Source organism: Nycticebus coucang, chromosome 4 (assembly GCF_027406575.1).
Source record: "Nycticebus coucang isolate mNycCou1 chromosome 4, mNycCou1.pri, whole genome shotgun sequence".
In the NCBI taxonomy this organism is placed as follows: Eukaryota; Metazoa; Chordata; class Mammalia; order Primates; family Lorisidae; genus Nycticebus; species Nycticebus coucang.
Window position 1 is genome coordinate 4,850,020 of NC_069783.1, and position 12,182 is coordinate 4,862,201.

The 12,182-nt window shown below is 44.3% G+C and overlaps 1 long non-coding RNA gene across 1 annotated transcript in view; it reads left to right on the forward strand.

The window, feature by feature from the left end:
* Window positions 1-11,743, forward strand: part of LOC128583945 (uncharacterized) — a 50,215-nt gene extending 38,472 nt beyond the window's left edge. Inside the window, exon 4 of the long non-coding RNA XR_008379595.1 lies at window positions 11,509-11,743. This is a non-coding gene — a long non-coding RNA (uncharacterized LOC128583945). The remainder of the gene's footprint in view (window positions 1-11,508) is intronic.
* Window positions 11,744-12,182: the final 439 nt, after the last annotated feature.

A 12,182-nucleotide genomic window follows, 5' to 3' on the forward strand; every position in this document is an offset into this window, starting at 1 on the left:
CTTCGAGCACTATGTTGAATAGTAAAGGTGACAGAGGACAACCATGTCTGGTTCCAGTTCTAAGAGGAAAAGCTTTCAGTTTTACTCCATTCAGTAAAATATTGGCTGTGGGTTTGTCATAGATAGCTTCAATCAGTTTTAGAAATGTGCCACCTATGCCTATACTCTTCAGTGTTCTAATTATAAAAGGATGCTGGATTTTATGAAATGCTTTTTCTGCATCTATTGAGAGGATCATGTGATCTTTACTTTTGCCTCTGTTAATATGGTGGATAACGTTTATGGACTTGCGTATGTTAAACCAGCCTTGCATCCCTGGGATGAAGCCTACTTGATCATGATGAATGACTTTTTTGATGATAAGCTGTAATCTATTGGCTAGGATTTTGTTGAGAATTTTTCCATCTATATTCATGAGTGAGATTGGTCTGAAATTCTCCTTTTTGTTTGGGTCTTTTCCTGGTTTTGGTATCAGGGTGATGTTTGCTTCATAGAATGTGTTGGGGAAGATTCCTTCTTCCTCAATTTTTTGGAATAATTTCTGCAGTACAGGAATAAGCTCTTCCTTGAAGGTTTGATAGAATTCTGGAGTGAAGCCGTCTGGACCTGGGCATTTTTTAGTTGGAAGCTTTTTTATTGTTTCTTTGATCTCAGTGCTTGAAATTGGTCTGTTCAGGAGGTCTATTTCTTCCTGGCTAAGTCTAGGGAGAGGGTGTGATTCCAAATATTGATCCATTTTCTTCACATTGTCAAATTTCTGGGCATAGAGTTTCTGGTAGTATTCAGAGATGATCTTTTGTATCTCTGTGGGATCAGTTGTTATTTCCCCTTTATCATTTCTGATTGAGGTTACTAGAGATTTTACTTTTCTATTTCTAGTTAGTCTGGCCAATGGTTTATCTATTTTATTTATTTTTTCAAAAAACCAACTCCTTGTTTCATTAATTTTCTGAATGATTCTTTTGTTTTCAATTTCATTGATCTCTGATTTGATTTTGGATATTTCTTTTCTTCTATTGAGTTTAGGCTTAGATTGTTCTTCTTTTTCCAATTCCATAAGATCTCTTGTGAGATTGTTGATGTGCTCTCTTTCTGTTTTTCGAATGTAGGCATCTAAAGCGATGAATTTTCCTCTCAAAACTGCTTTTGCAGTATCCCACAGGTTTTGGTAGCTTGTGTCTTCATTGTTGTTATGCTAAAGGAAGTTAATGATTTCCTGTTTTATTTCTTCCTTCACCCATCTGTTATTCAACAGAAGATTGTTTAATTTCCATGCCTTTGGGTTGGGTTGAGCATTTTTGTTAGAATTGAGTTCCACCTTTAGTGCCTTATGGTCTGAAAAGATACAAGGTAAAATTTCAATTCTTTTGATTCTGTTGATATTTGTTTTGTGTCCCAGGATATGATCAATTTTGGAGAATGTTCCATGGGGTGATGAGAAGAATGTATATTCTTTATCTTTGGGGTGGAGTGTTCTATATGCGTCTATCAAGCATAGTTGTTCTAGGGTCTCATTTAAATCTCTTACATCTTTGTTTAATTTCTGTTTAGAGGATCTGTCCAGCTCTGTAAGAGGTGTGTTAAAGTCCCCTGTTATGATGGTATTATCAGATATCATATTGCTCAGACTGAGTAAGGTCTGTTTCAAGAATCTGGGAGCATTTAAATTGGGTGCATAAATATTTAGAATTGAAATGTCATTTGTTGTAGTTTTCCCTTGACCAATATAAAGTGACCATCTTTGTCTTTTTTGACTTTAGTTGCTTTAAATCCACATGTATCTGAAAATAAGATTGCAACTCCTCTTTTCTTCTGAATTCCATTTGCCTGAAAAATTGTCTTCCAACCCTTGACTCGGAGCTTTAATTTGTCTTTTGAAGCCAGGTGTGTTTCTTGCAGACAGCAAATGGATGGCTTGTGCTTTTTAATCCTGTCAGCCAATCTATGTCTCTTCAGTGGGGAATTCAAGCCATTAACATTTATGGAGATAATTGATAAGTGTGGTAGCATTCTATTCGTCTTATTTGATGAGAGTCCATTGCTTAGTTTTATCTTTTGCATCAGTGTGGAGGTTAGGTTCTGTCCTTTGATTTCTGAGTTCTTACTTTGCTGCTGATCCATTGTGGTGGTCAGTGTGCAGAACAGGTTGAAGTATTTCCTGTAGAGCTGGTCTTGTTGTGGCGAATTTCCTCAATGTTTGTATATCCGTAAATGATTTGATTTCTCCGTCAATTTTTAAGCTTAGCTTAGCAGGGTACAGAATTCTGGGCTGAAAATTGTTCTGTTTAAGGAGATTAAAGGTGGATGACCATTGTCTTCTTGCTTGGAAAGTTTCATTAGAGAAGTCTGCCGTCACTCTGATGGATTTGCCTCTGTAGGTCAACTGGCGCTTACTCCTGGCAGCTTGCAGAATCTTTTCTTTTGTCTTGACTTTGGACAGGTTCATCACAATGTGTCTTGGAGAAGCTCGGTTAGAGTTGAGGCGACCTGGGGTCCGATATCCCTCTGAAAGCAGTGTGTCAGAATCTTCGGTGATGTTTGGGAAATTTTCTTTTATAATATTCTCTAGTATGGCTTCCATTCCTCGGGGCATTCTTCTTCCCCTTCTGGAATTCCTATAACTCGTATGTTGGAATGCTTCATAAAGTCCCATAATTCTGACAGTGAACGTTCTGCTTTCTCTCTCTTCTTTTCTGCCTCTTTTACTGTCTGAGTTATCTCAAGAACTTTGTCTTCTACCTCTGAAATTCTTTCTTCTGCATGGTCTAACCTGTTGCTGATACTTTCCATTGCATCTTTAAGTTCCCTAATTGACTGTTTCAGTTCCTTCAGCTCTGCTATATCCTTTTTATATTCTTCATATCGTTCATCTCTTATTTGATTCTGTTTTTGGATTTCCTTTTGGTTATTTTCCACTTTATTAGCAATTTCCTTCATTGTTTCCATCATTTCTTTCATTGTTTTCAACATGTGTATTCTAAATTCCCTTTCTGTCATTCCTAACATTTCTATACTGGTGGAATCATCTGCAGTAGCTACCTCATGGTCTCTTGGTGGGGTTGTTCTAGACTGTTTCTTCACGTTGCCTGGAGTTTTCTGCTGATTCTTCCTTATGAGTGATTTCTTTTATCTGTTTCCTTGCCCTAATTTTCCTTTCACTTCCTCTTGCTCTTTAAGTTCTTGTGCCTGTGGACTAAGGGTTACAGGACCAGAAGGGTGAGAAGGTTGAAGAGCAAAAAAAGGGGATGAAAGAATGGAGGACCGAGTGATAAGAAAAAAAGAAAGATAGAGAAAGGAGAGGGGGTGGGTATAAGGAATATTGACAAAAAGAAGAGAGGCACAGAAAGAGGGAGACAGGGCAATATAGGTGTACAGTAGGGTACTTTGACACAACCTTAAAAAACCCCACCTTCTGGGGGTGCCCAGTTGCGTGGTTCCCTTGAGGTCAGCAGCTCTTTGCTAACCTGATCAGACACAGTACCCCACCTCCACCAAGTAGAGAGGAAAGACAAAAATGCTGTAAATCAAACCAAAACAAGCAAACAGAAAACTTTATGGGGATAAAATTGGGTGAAAAACCAAATTATATTGGTAGAAACACTAGCAAAAATGAAGTTGAAGTTATTAAAAAAGGCAGCAATGGGAAATTATAATTAAACTAGGAAAATTGAGAAAGAAAAAGGGATCTGTGTGGAAAAGATTGAAATTAAAAAAACAAAAGAACATCAGCAACGTCAAAATAAACAAACAAAAAAAACAACCAAACAAAAAAAAAAAAAAGAAAAAAATACACAACCAAAAACAAAGCAGTTTGTATATGTTATTGAATATTGTCTGGGCAACGCGTGGTCTTCTGGGGTATGAGATGTTAGTCACAGTTCTGATATGACTGGAGGCTGCTGATTTCTCAAACCCCAGCAGGTAGACACCCTAAATCTCTCTTCAGCCTACTTAAAAGGCACTTTGAACTTGTAAACTTGCTGAGCAGAAGCTTTCCCAGCTTTCTTGCTGGAATCACTGCTGAAGTGGCTATCCACTTACCCAGTGTGCCAAAACCGGTCTCACTCTGCCCCTGAGGGTTAGGGCTGCAAGGCGGCTCAGACCCCACCCTTAGGCTACTTGGTTGCTGGGTTACCAGCTCCCACCGGTTTCTAGCTCTGAGACCCTGAGGGCGGAGTTTGCCGGGGCAGATCACTGACAATGGATCCGTGTGACCCACCACCAAACACTATTAGCTCCGTCTGGCTCAGCGGCTCAGACTGGGGCCCTAGACAATGGCCAAAGTTCTCCGCACTCCCGCTCAGGCCTTCCCCAAGGCAGTTCAACTCAGTGCCAAGTCCAAGGACATCAAAACAGTTCACAGGTAAGGCCTTTCTGGTTTGCAGTCTCGCTGCTACTGAACTTACAGTTGTGGGCGGGTTTAGACGGATTGAACACACGCGACCACTTGCCGGTTTTCCACTGTTTTAGTCCTCCTCTTGGGGTCCAGAAGTCTCTCGCTGACTCCCTGTATCCTCTCAGGGGTGATGATAGGCAGATCCCACCAGCCAGAGATGCCTGGAGTCCTATCTCCCCAGACTCACGGTACCCAGATGCAAGAAGCTGTTACTCGGCTGCCATCCTGCTCCGCCTCCCTTCTCTCTCTTCTTTTCTGCCTCTTTAACTATCTGAGTTATCTCGAGAGTTTTATCTTCTATCTCTGAGATTCTTTCTTCTGCATGGAAAGTATCTGTTGTTGATACTTTCTATTGCATCCTTAAGTTCCTTAATTGACTGCTTCAGTTCCTTCAGCTCTGCTATATCCTTTCTATATTCTTCATATCATTCATCTCTTACTTGATTCTGGTTTTGGATTTCCTTTTGGTTATTTTCCACTTTCTCATCAATTTCCTTCATTGTTTTTATCATCTGTATTTTAAATTCCCCTTCTGTCATTTTTAACATTACTTTATAGGAGGAGTCCTCTGCTGTAGCTGCCTCGCGATCCCTAGAAGGGGTTACTCTGGACTGGTATTTCATGTTACCAGAATTCTGCTGATTCTTCTTCATGAGTGCTTTCTTGTATCTGTTTTCTTACCCTGATTATCCCTTCACTTCTTCTTGCTCTTTAAAGTTTTAATGAGTTCTTTTGGTATGGAACCAGAAGGATGAGAAAATTGAAAAGCAAGAAGGGAAAAAAGATTTTAAAAAGAAAGAAAAAAGAGAAAGAAAAGAGGGTGAATAAAAGGAAATATTGACAAAAAGAAGAAAGGCATTGAAAGAAACAGGAGTAATATAGGTGTATAGTAGGGTACTAGGACCCAACCTTATAGACCCACAACCTCTGGGTGTGCTGGGTTGGCTGATTCCCTTGAGGTCAACAGCTCTTTGCCAGCCAGATCAGACACAGTACCCCGCCTCCACCAGGTAGAGAGGAAAGCCAAAAATACTATAAATTAAACCAAAACAAACAAGCAAGAACCCTTATGGGATAACATTGGGGGAAAAAAAACAAATAATAGGGGCAGAAACACTGGCAAAAATGAAATTCTAATTGTTAAAGAAGGCAGAAATAGAAGATTGTATTTAAACTAGAATAGTGAAAAATAAAAGAAGAAAAAAAAAAACAAGAAAAATGCCAAGGAAAAATGTTGAAATTAAGAAAAAAACACAAAGAAACAAACAAACAAACAAAAAAACACCAAACCCCCCCAAATTAAAGAACCAAAGAGTATATATATACCTTGCTAAATATTGTCCGGGCAACAGGTGATCTTCTGAGGCATAGGATGTTAATCACAATGTGATACAGTGGTACGAGATGGAGATTGGAGGCCTCTGCTGATCTCTCAGACCCCACAGGCTTGGGAGCCCAAAAGTCTCAGCCCACTTAAAAGACACTCCAAACTATGAACCTTGGCCAAGCAGAAGGTTATTCCTGGGATCTCCCCTGGTGTGACTGTCTGCTTATCCAGTGCGCCAAGTCCAGACTCCCACTATGCCCCTGAGGGCCAAGGCTGTGAATCTGCCACACTTGGATCTCCATACTTCCCCAGCATCTCAGTCCCCACCTTAGGGCAGCTCAGTCACTAGATTGCTCACCCAAGGTCTCCCAGCTGATCTCCGTGCTGCAATACACAGGGGCAGCTCTCCCACAGCAGCTGTGCGGGCAGCCCACAACTGAACAATATTAGCTCCTTTTGGCTCAGCAGCTCAGACCAGGTCCCCAGACAACACCCAAAGTCATCTGCACACACTAGCCCAAGATTTCCCAAGGCAGTTCAATTCAGTGCCCAAGTCCAAGAAAACCCAAACAGCCCACAGGTAAGGCTTTTCCTGCTTGCAGTCTTGCTGTTGCTATGCGTACAGCTGCAGCCAGCCTCTGACTGAACAAACGCACCTACCACTTGCCAGTTTTCCACCAATTCTGTCCTCCTTGTGGGGTCCAGAAGCCCCCGGCTTCCTGTGCCACCAAAGGGAAGCCTCTGGGCAAAACCCACTGGCCAGAGATGCCTGGAGTCTTCTCTCGCCACTCTCACTGTGCCCGGCTGCACCACGTGTTTTCTTTCTCTGAAGGTGCCTGATCCTAGGAAGGGACAGGAAACCAGGTTACTGTGCCTGGGTTCCCTGAGAGCATCTGGGAAGGGAGGCTTATCTCCAGAGGGCTGGAGAACAGATGGTTGGAAGCTACTAGTAGACATCATGGTGAGCAAACCCGACCTGCCCACACTACTTCCCTTCACTCAGGCCCAGCCTGGGCTTTCCCTGCTAGGAGCACTTGTCTAGTGAAGAGCAAAGGTGAGGAATAAAAACACATCTCACCTCCCAGGCACTGTGTGTTCACAGACCCAGGGACAGAAGAAACCACAGCAAACATACCACAATCACCCAGGCTAGCAGCTGACAGTGTGTGCTCCAGGCTGGTGTGTGCCCCAGGCCAGCGGGAGTGGCTTCCTCCCGGCCCCTCCACTGCACCTCAGCGCTCTACTTAGGAGAACTCTCCCAAGTCTAGGTGGGAGGAGGAGCCTGCCTGGGGCCTATCTGAGGCCTGAGGGGACATCTGAAGGGCAGTCACAGCCTCCTTGTTTGGTTTCAATTAGAACTGGAAATTACATTTCCTACGGTCACCTTGTCCTTGGGCCAGGGGTTGGTTTTGGTACCTCTGTGTGTGTGTGGGCAGGCTTGTGTGTCAGTGAGTGGGAAAGGGGAAGAAAAGCTCTCTCTTAGACCCTGCTGTCTAAGCATTTCACTTATCCCCAACTTTGTGCTGGGAAGAATGTTCCTTAGGATTTCAGTGTGAATTTGTATTCTTCAAATACACACATGCATGTACTTATACATGCACACACATGTGAACACACACGTGCACACATCACACGCACACACAAACCCACACACCCCCCGTGCTCCCCTTCCTGCTGTTCCAGGTCTCGGGTACAGCCAGTTTGGAGGATTCAGTTTTGAGCTCTTTTGCCCAGTCTCCAGGAGAGCCAGAAGCAGCTGGACCATGGGTCCTTCCTTCTCTCCCACCCCAGCCTCCCTCCCGGTGGCTTTCTTCTTTCCACAGGGCAGGCCTCAAGAAGCTTGGGGGGCTGGGGGTGAAGGAGGAAGCCCCCCCACCCTGGCAGCAGGAGAGCCGGCCAGCCCCCAGCAGGGTCCTGTGTACTCCGGAGAGATTTTCTGTGAGTGCTACTCATTTGGCCTGGGAGTTAATCGAGCCCTCATGGATAATGCATCCTAGATACCACCCCAGCATCATGTCATGTGACCTTCACCGGGATGAACACGTAGCTTCCCCTCCCCTGTACCATACCAGCCCCCAGATCAGCCTCATCTAGACATTTTCTAGATTACAGATAGTCCATTAACACCCAACATTGTGACTCTGTAGACAGGGCTCACTTTCCTGTCACCCAAAACTGTTGGTTACACTCTGAGTTACACACTGCCCTGCAGCCCTGTCCTACCTCAGCTCTTCCTGCCCCAGCAGACTGGGGAAGAGGGACAGTACATCACCCAGTGAGAAGCCCTGAGGCTGCGGGGCCGGTGTTGTGTGGAGGGAGCCCCTCAGGCCTGCTGCCTGCATTTTAGCCTCATCCAGACTCCAGGCTGATCTGGGGGCTGGTGTGGAACAGGGGTGGGGAAGCTACGTGTTCATCCCGGTGAAGGTCACAGGACAAGATGCTGGGGTGGTATCTAGGAAGATGGGATTGTAAGCTGGGCATCTGCCTTCAGCCCCTGTGACCCTGCATGGTGATATCCCCAGCACTATGCACCCGAGTCACAGGCATTTGCGTTCATTTTATTTAGGTTGCCCAGCTCCACCCCCGCAGTGCTCAGGAAAGACCCTTTTTGCCGGCTTCTTTCCTTTTCTCTTTTTCTCTCTCTTTCTAAGAAGCACATCGCCTTGGCCCCTAGTTTCGTTGGCTCTCCAAATGGTGGTGTTGCCCTCTCCACTTCAGGCATACTCAGGAACATGTGGAAACAGTCTGTCTTTCCGACTGAAGACCATGTGCGCCAAATTTTCACAGAGCTGATCTGAACGCAGATAAAAGTGAGAACCCCGGAGGGGAGCAGGCTGTGGAAGTCCTGTTGTGCATGCTATAATTTAATCATCGTGTGCCGCAGAATTTCTTTGCATAAATTACAACCACAATGATAGCATCACTTTCACAAAAGGTGGCCTCTAATCGATTTGCCTCTCCGAGAGATGGCTGGGCCTTCAAAGCAGAGGAGCAGAGCTGCGCAGTCTGAGAGGGCCGCCCACTGCACCGGGGCTCCCAGGGCCGTCACTGGCTAGTGGCCGGTAACCAACTGATTTTCTTTTTTATCTTGACATTTACTAAGCACTTGGTTTTCATTTTCTGGGAAGAAAGGATTACTGGCAAATGGAACTACCCTGGTGTCTGGATAAGGGATGTTTCTAGGATCCCCCCAGAAGGGAGGTAAACTTACTGTCAATTTCTCCCTCCGCCTCCTCCTCTCCCCATCTGTCCCTCCATCCCTTGGATATCATGATTTTTAAATTCTCTACATTTTAATGCTTGTAGGTCTTCTTAACCTGGAAGAGAACAGCTCCTGTGCTGCTCTGGGCAGCTCCAGGGCCCTGCTCCCTCTGTCAGAGCTAAGCCCCTGAGAAGAGTCTCTTTCAGGCCCACAGGAGCATGTTTTGAAAGTTTCCTATTGAAGTGAGGCCACCAGCCAGCCATGCGTGTCTGCACTGTGGTGGTCTGAGGGCATTCTGGACAATCCCTTTGAAAGAATAGGGTTGAGAAGCTTCTCAGGACAGAAGCAGCTAATTTCCATCCTGGGAGCTTTATCTCACAAAGGACATTTGATAGCAGAGAAAAAAAATGGAGTCTGTGGAAGCTTTGCTCCTATTTCAAATTGGGTCGACTCTGGAAGAAATGGAATATGTTTGCATTTTCCCAATAGACAGTTGCTTTCAGGGCTGAAATCCCCAAAGGAGAAGCAAGATCACATATCATGATATGTGCAATGGCAGGGCTGTTACCACAAAACATCCAATGAGCACAGGCACACACAGTTGGCGGTCAATAAAGGCTGAAAGAATCCATGAAAATACTCAAAGTTGTAATTGCTGTTTAGAAAGCAGTGATTATTAATAGACAGAAATATATACTCCCTTCAGTAATCAAAGCAATATAAAGGTCTTCTCTCTTTCAGATCACATCACCACAGGGAAACTTAGATATTTTGTTCTGGGGACGAAGTGCATTGTAGACAGGACGTCCTGTGTGTATATGTGTACCTAGAAAATGCACCCCTGGCCCCTGGGTCCTGTAAGGCCTCTGACTGTATCACATATATTCAGGGTGGTTTTTCATCAAAATGCTCCCATGGAATGACATAGAAAACTTCTAATACGGTTTTAGATGATAAAGGCTTTTCTACTGTTGACTATATTCATATGTGTAAATCAGAAGTTCTGAGCGAAAATGAAAACATTTAAGAAAAGCACAAAGTGTGTACACAACAAGACATTTTGCCTCTCCCCATGTCAGATTGTTCGATGCCCCCCCCCACCCCATAACCCCATGTATGGTGTCAAACACAGGGCGTGGTTGAACTAACAGCCCCATAGGTCACCAGTATGAGAGAGTGTGTGTGTCCAGGTTGTGTGAAGTGAATTGTTCTGCCCACCGTGGCCATGCACAACCACCCAGGACAAAGCCCCCTCCTCTCTGCAGAGGTGGAAACCAGGAGACAGGAGTCAGGGCTGGGCTGAAGAAAAGGCAGAGAGGTTTCCATGAGGGATCTGGGCTCAGTGACATGTGCAGAGGGGCTGTTTGTCCATTTCCCTTCATTTCTATTGAAATGATTCCTTGGGGGTTTCTTTGGTTGATAAGTGAATCTCATCACTCACAGAGCTTTTTCATATTAGGGAGTTATGGACCTTGAAGCCAGGCAGATGTGGGATTTCCTTCCAATTTCTCTGTTCACTTTGCATCTATCTTTCCCCAGCCACTCTGGACTCCTCCTCCTGAGTGAGAGCATCTTCATCTGCAGGATGGGAGCCATAATGCCACCTTGCTGGATTACAGTGTGGAACTGTTTATGCAGGGACAACGTGACATACAATAGAGCTTACTACATAGGAAGGATAACCAATGTTGTGTGAGTGTATCAGCGGATTCCATGCCCTTAATATTTCTCTAAAGGAAGTGCATTCTTCTGGATTAAACATTAAGAGGTCATAACATGCCAGAAATGTGCTTATTTGAAAAAATTCCAAAACTTTGCTACTGATTTAAAATAAGGTTCTAGTTCTGCCACTAATTAGTTATGGAAGGTCTAGCAACAAGTTTGAAAACTCATCCTAGAAAAAGTGCCACATACTTCATTGCTGAATATTATTATGATCACCTTCAAAGTACTCCCCTTGGGAAGCTATTGCTCTGACACCAGCGCTTAGGCCCATCCTTCAAAAAAATTTTGGAACTCTTTCTCTGGAACGGCCATGAGAGCTGTCGTCGTATGACCATTGATGACCTGAATGTCTTCTAATGTCTTTCTTTCAATATTTCCTTTATCTTCAGGTAAAGAAAAATGTAATTGGGGACCAGATCAGGTCAGTAGGGAGAGTGATCCAATACAGTTATTTGGGTACTAGTTATAAACTTCCTCATAGACAGTGCTGTGTGAGCTGGTGCCTTGTCGTGATGCAAGAGCCGTAGTTGTTGGCCAAGGTCTTCAGTGAAGATTTTCTTAATGTTTTCTCTATCAATGTTTCCTTGGTCTGTATGCTTCTCACGGTCAGATGACAATTTCAATTCATACGATTTTTGCAATGTTTTTTGCCAGTTCTGTGCCTTACTGGCTGTCCTGAGCTCTTTCTCTACCCTCAGGAAGCATTTCATCCATTTGTACACTGCCATTTTATTCATGACATTATTCCCATAAACTTTGACAAACACATTCCTGATTTCACTCCCACTCTTGCCAAGTTTAACAAGAAACTTCATGTTTGTTCATTACTCTAACTAAAGCTCTGACATTCTAATGAAGGTACACGAAGCTGCACAAGAGAAATAATGAATGCCATTCAGCAGTTCACTGCCACAAATGGACACAAACACAATCGTCCGTCAGACACTGACACTCCAAGGTTAGGAACCTTACAGAGTTGTTCTGACACTGCTGCCAAGGTAAGCACACAATCGCAAATTCACAAACTTAATTGTCAAAACTCCTGTCATATAATTTTAGACCAATAAGGTCACCTCCCTGAGTTTCAGTTGTAAATAGAGTTACTTAATAAATAACTTTATTTCTCTTATCATAAATAATCCTAAGAAGGCTGGGAGATATGGAAGCTGCCTCGGGGAGGGCCTCTGTGCTGCCCCTGTCCTGCAGAGAGGTTTGGGTCAGCAACTCTGCCCCCCTCTGGGGCCCCTCCCGACATACTTCTCATCCAAGGAAGCACTGTCCCTTCTCCTATCCCTGGTTCATGTGATCTGGAGTCCAGCCAGGCACGTGTCATTGTGACCCTGGATGCAACATGGCCAAGGCCCAGACTTCCCCACAGCAGGTCTGAGTTCAGCGCCTCTCCACGATGCAGCCCCCAGACTCGGGGTTCCCAGTCAGGAGTTGGGAGCTTGTCCCTTCTCTCTGCTCATCTCCTGGAAGTTGCAGAGCCTCTTTTCTAGCTCAGGCTCTGGGAATCATTCTGTTCAGTGCAC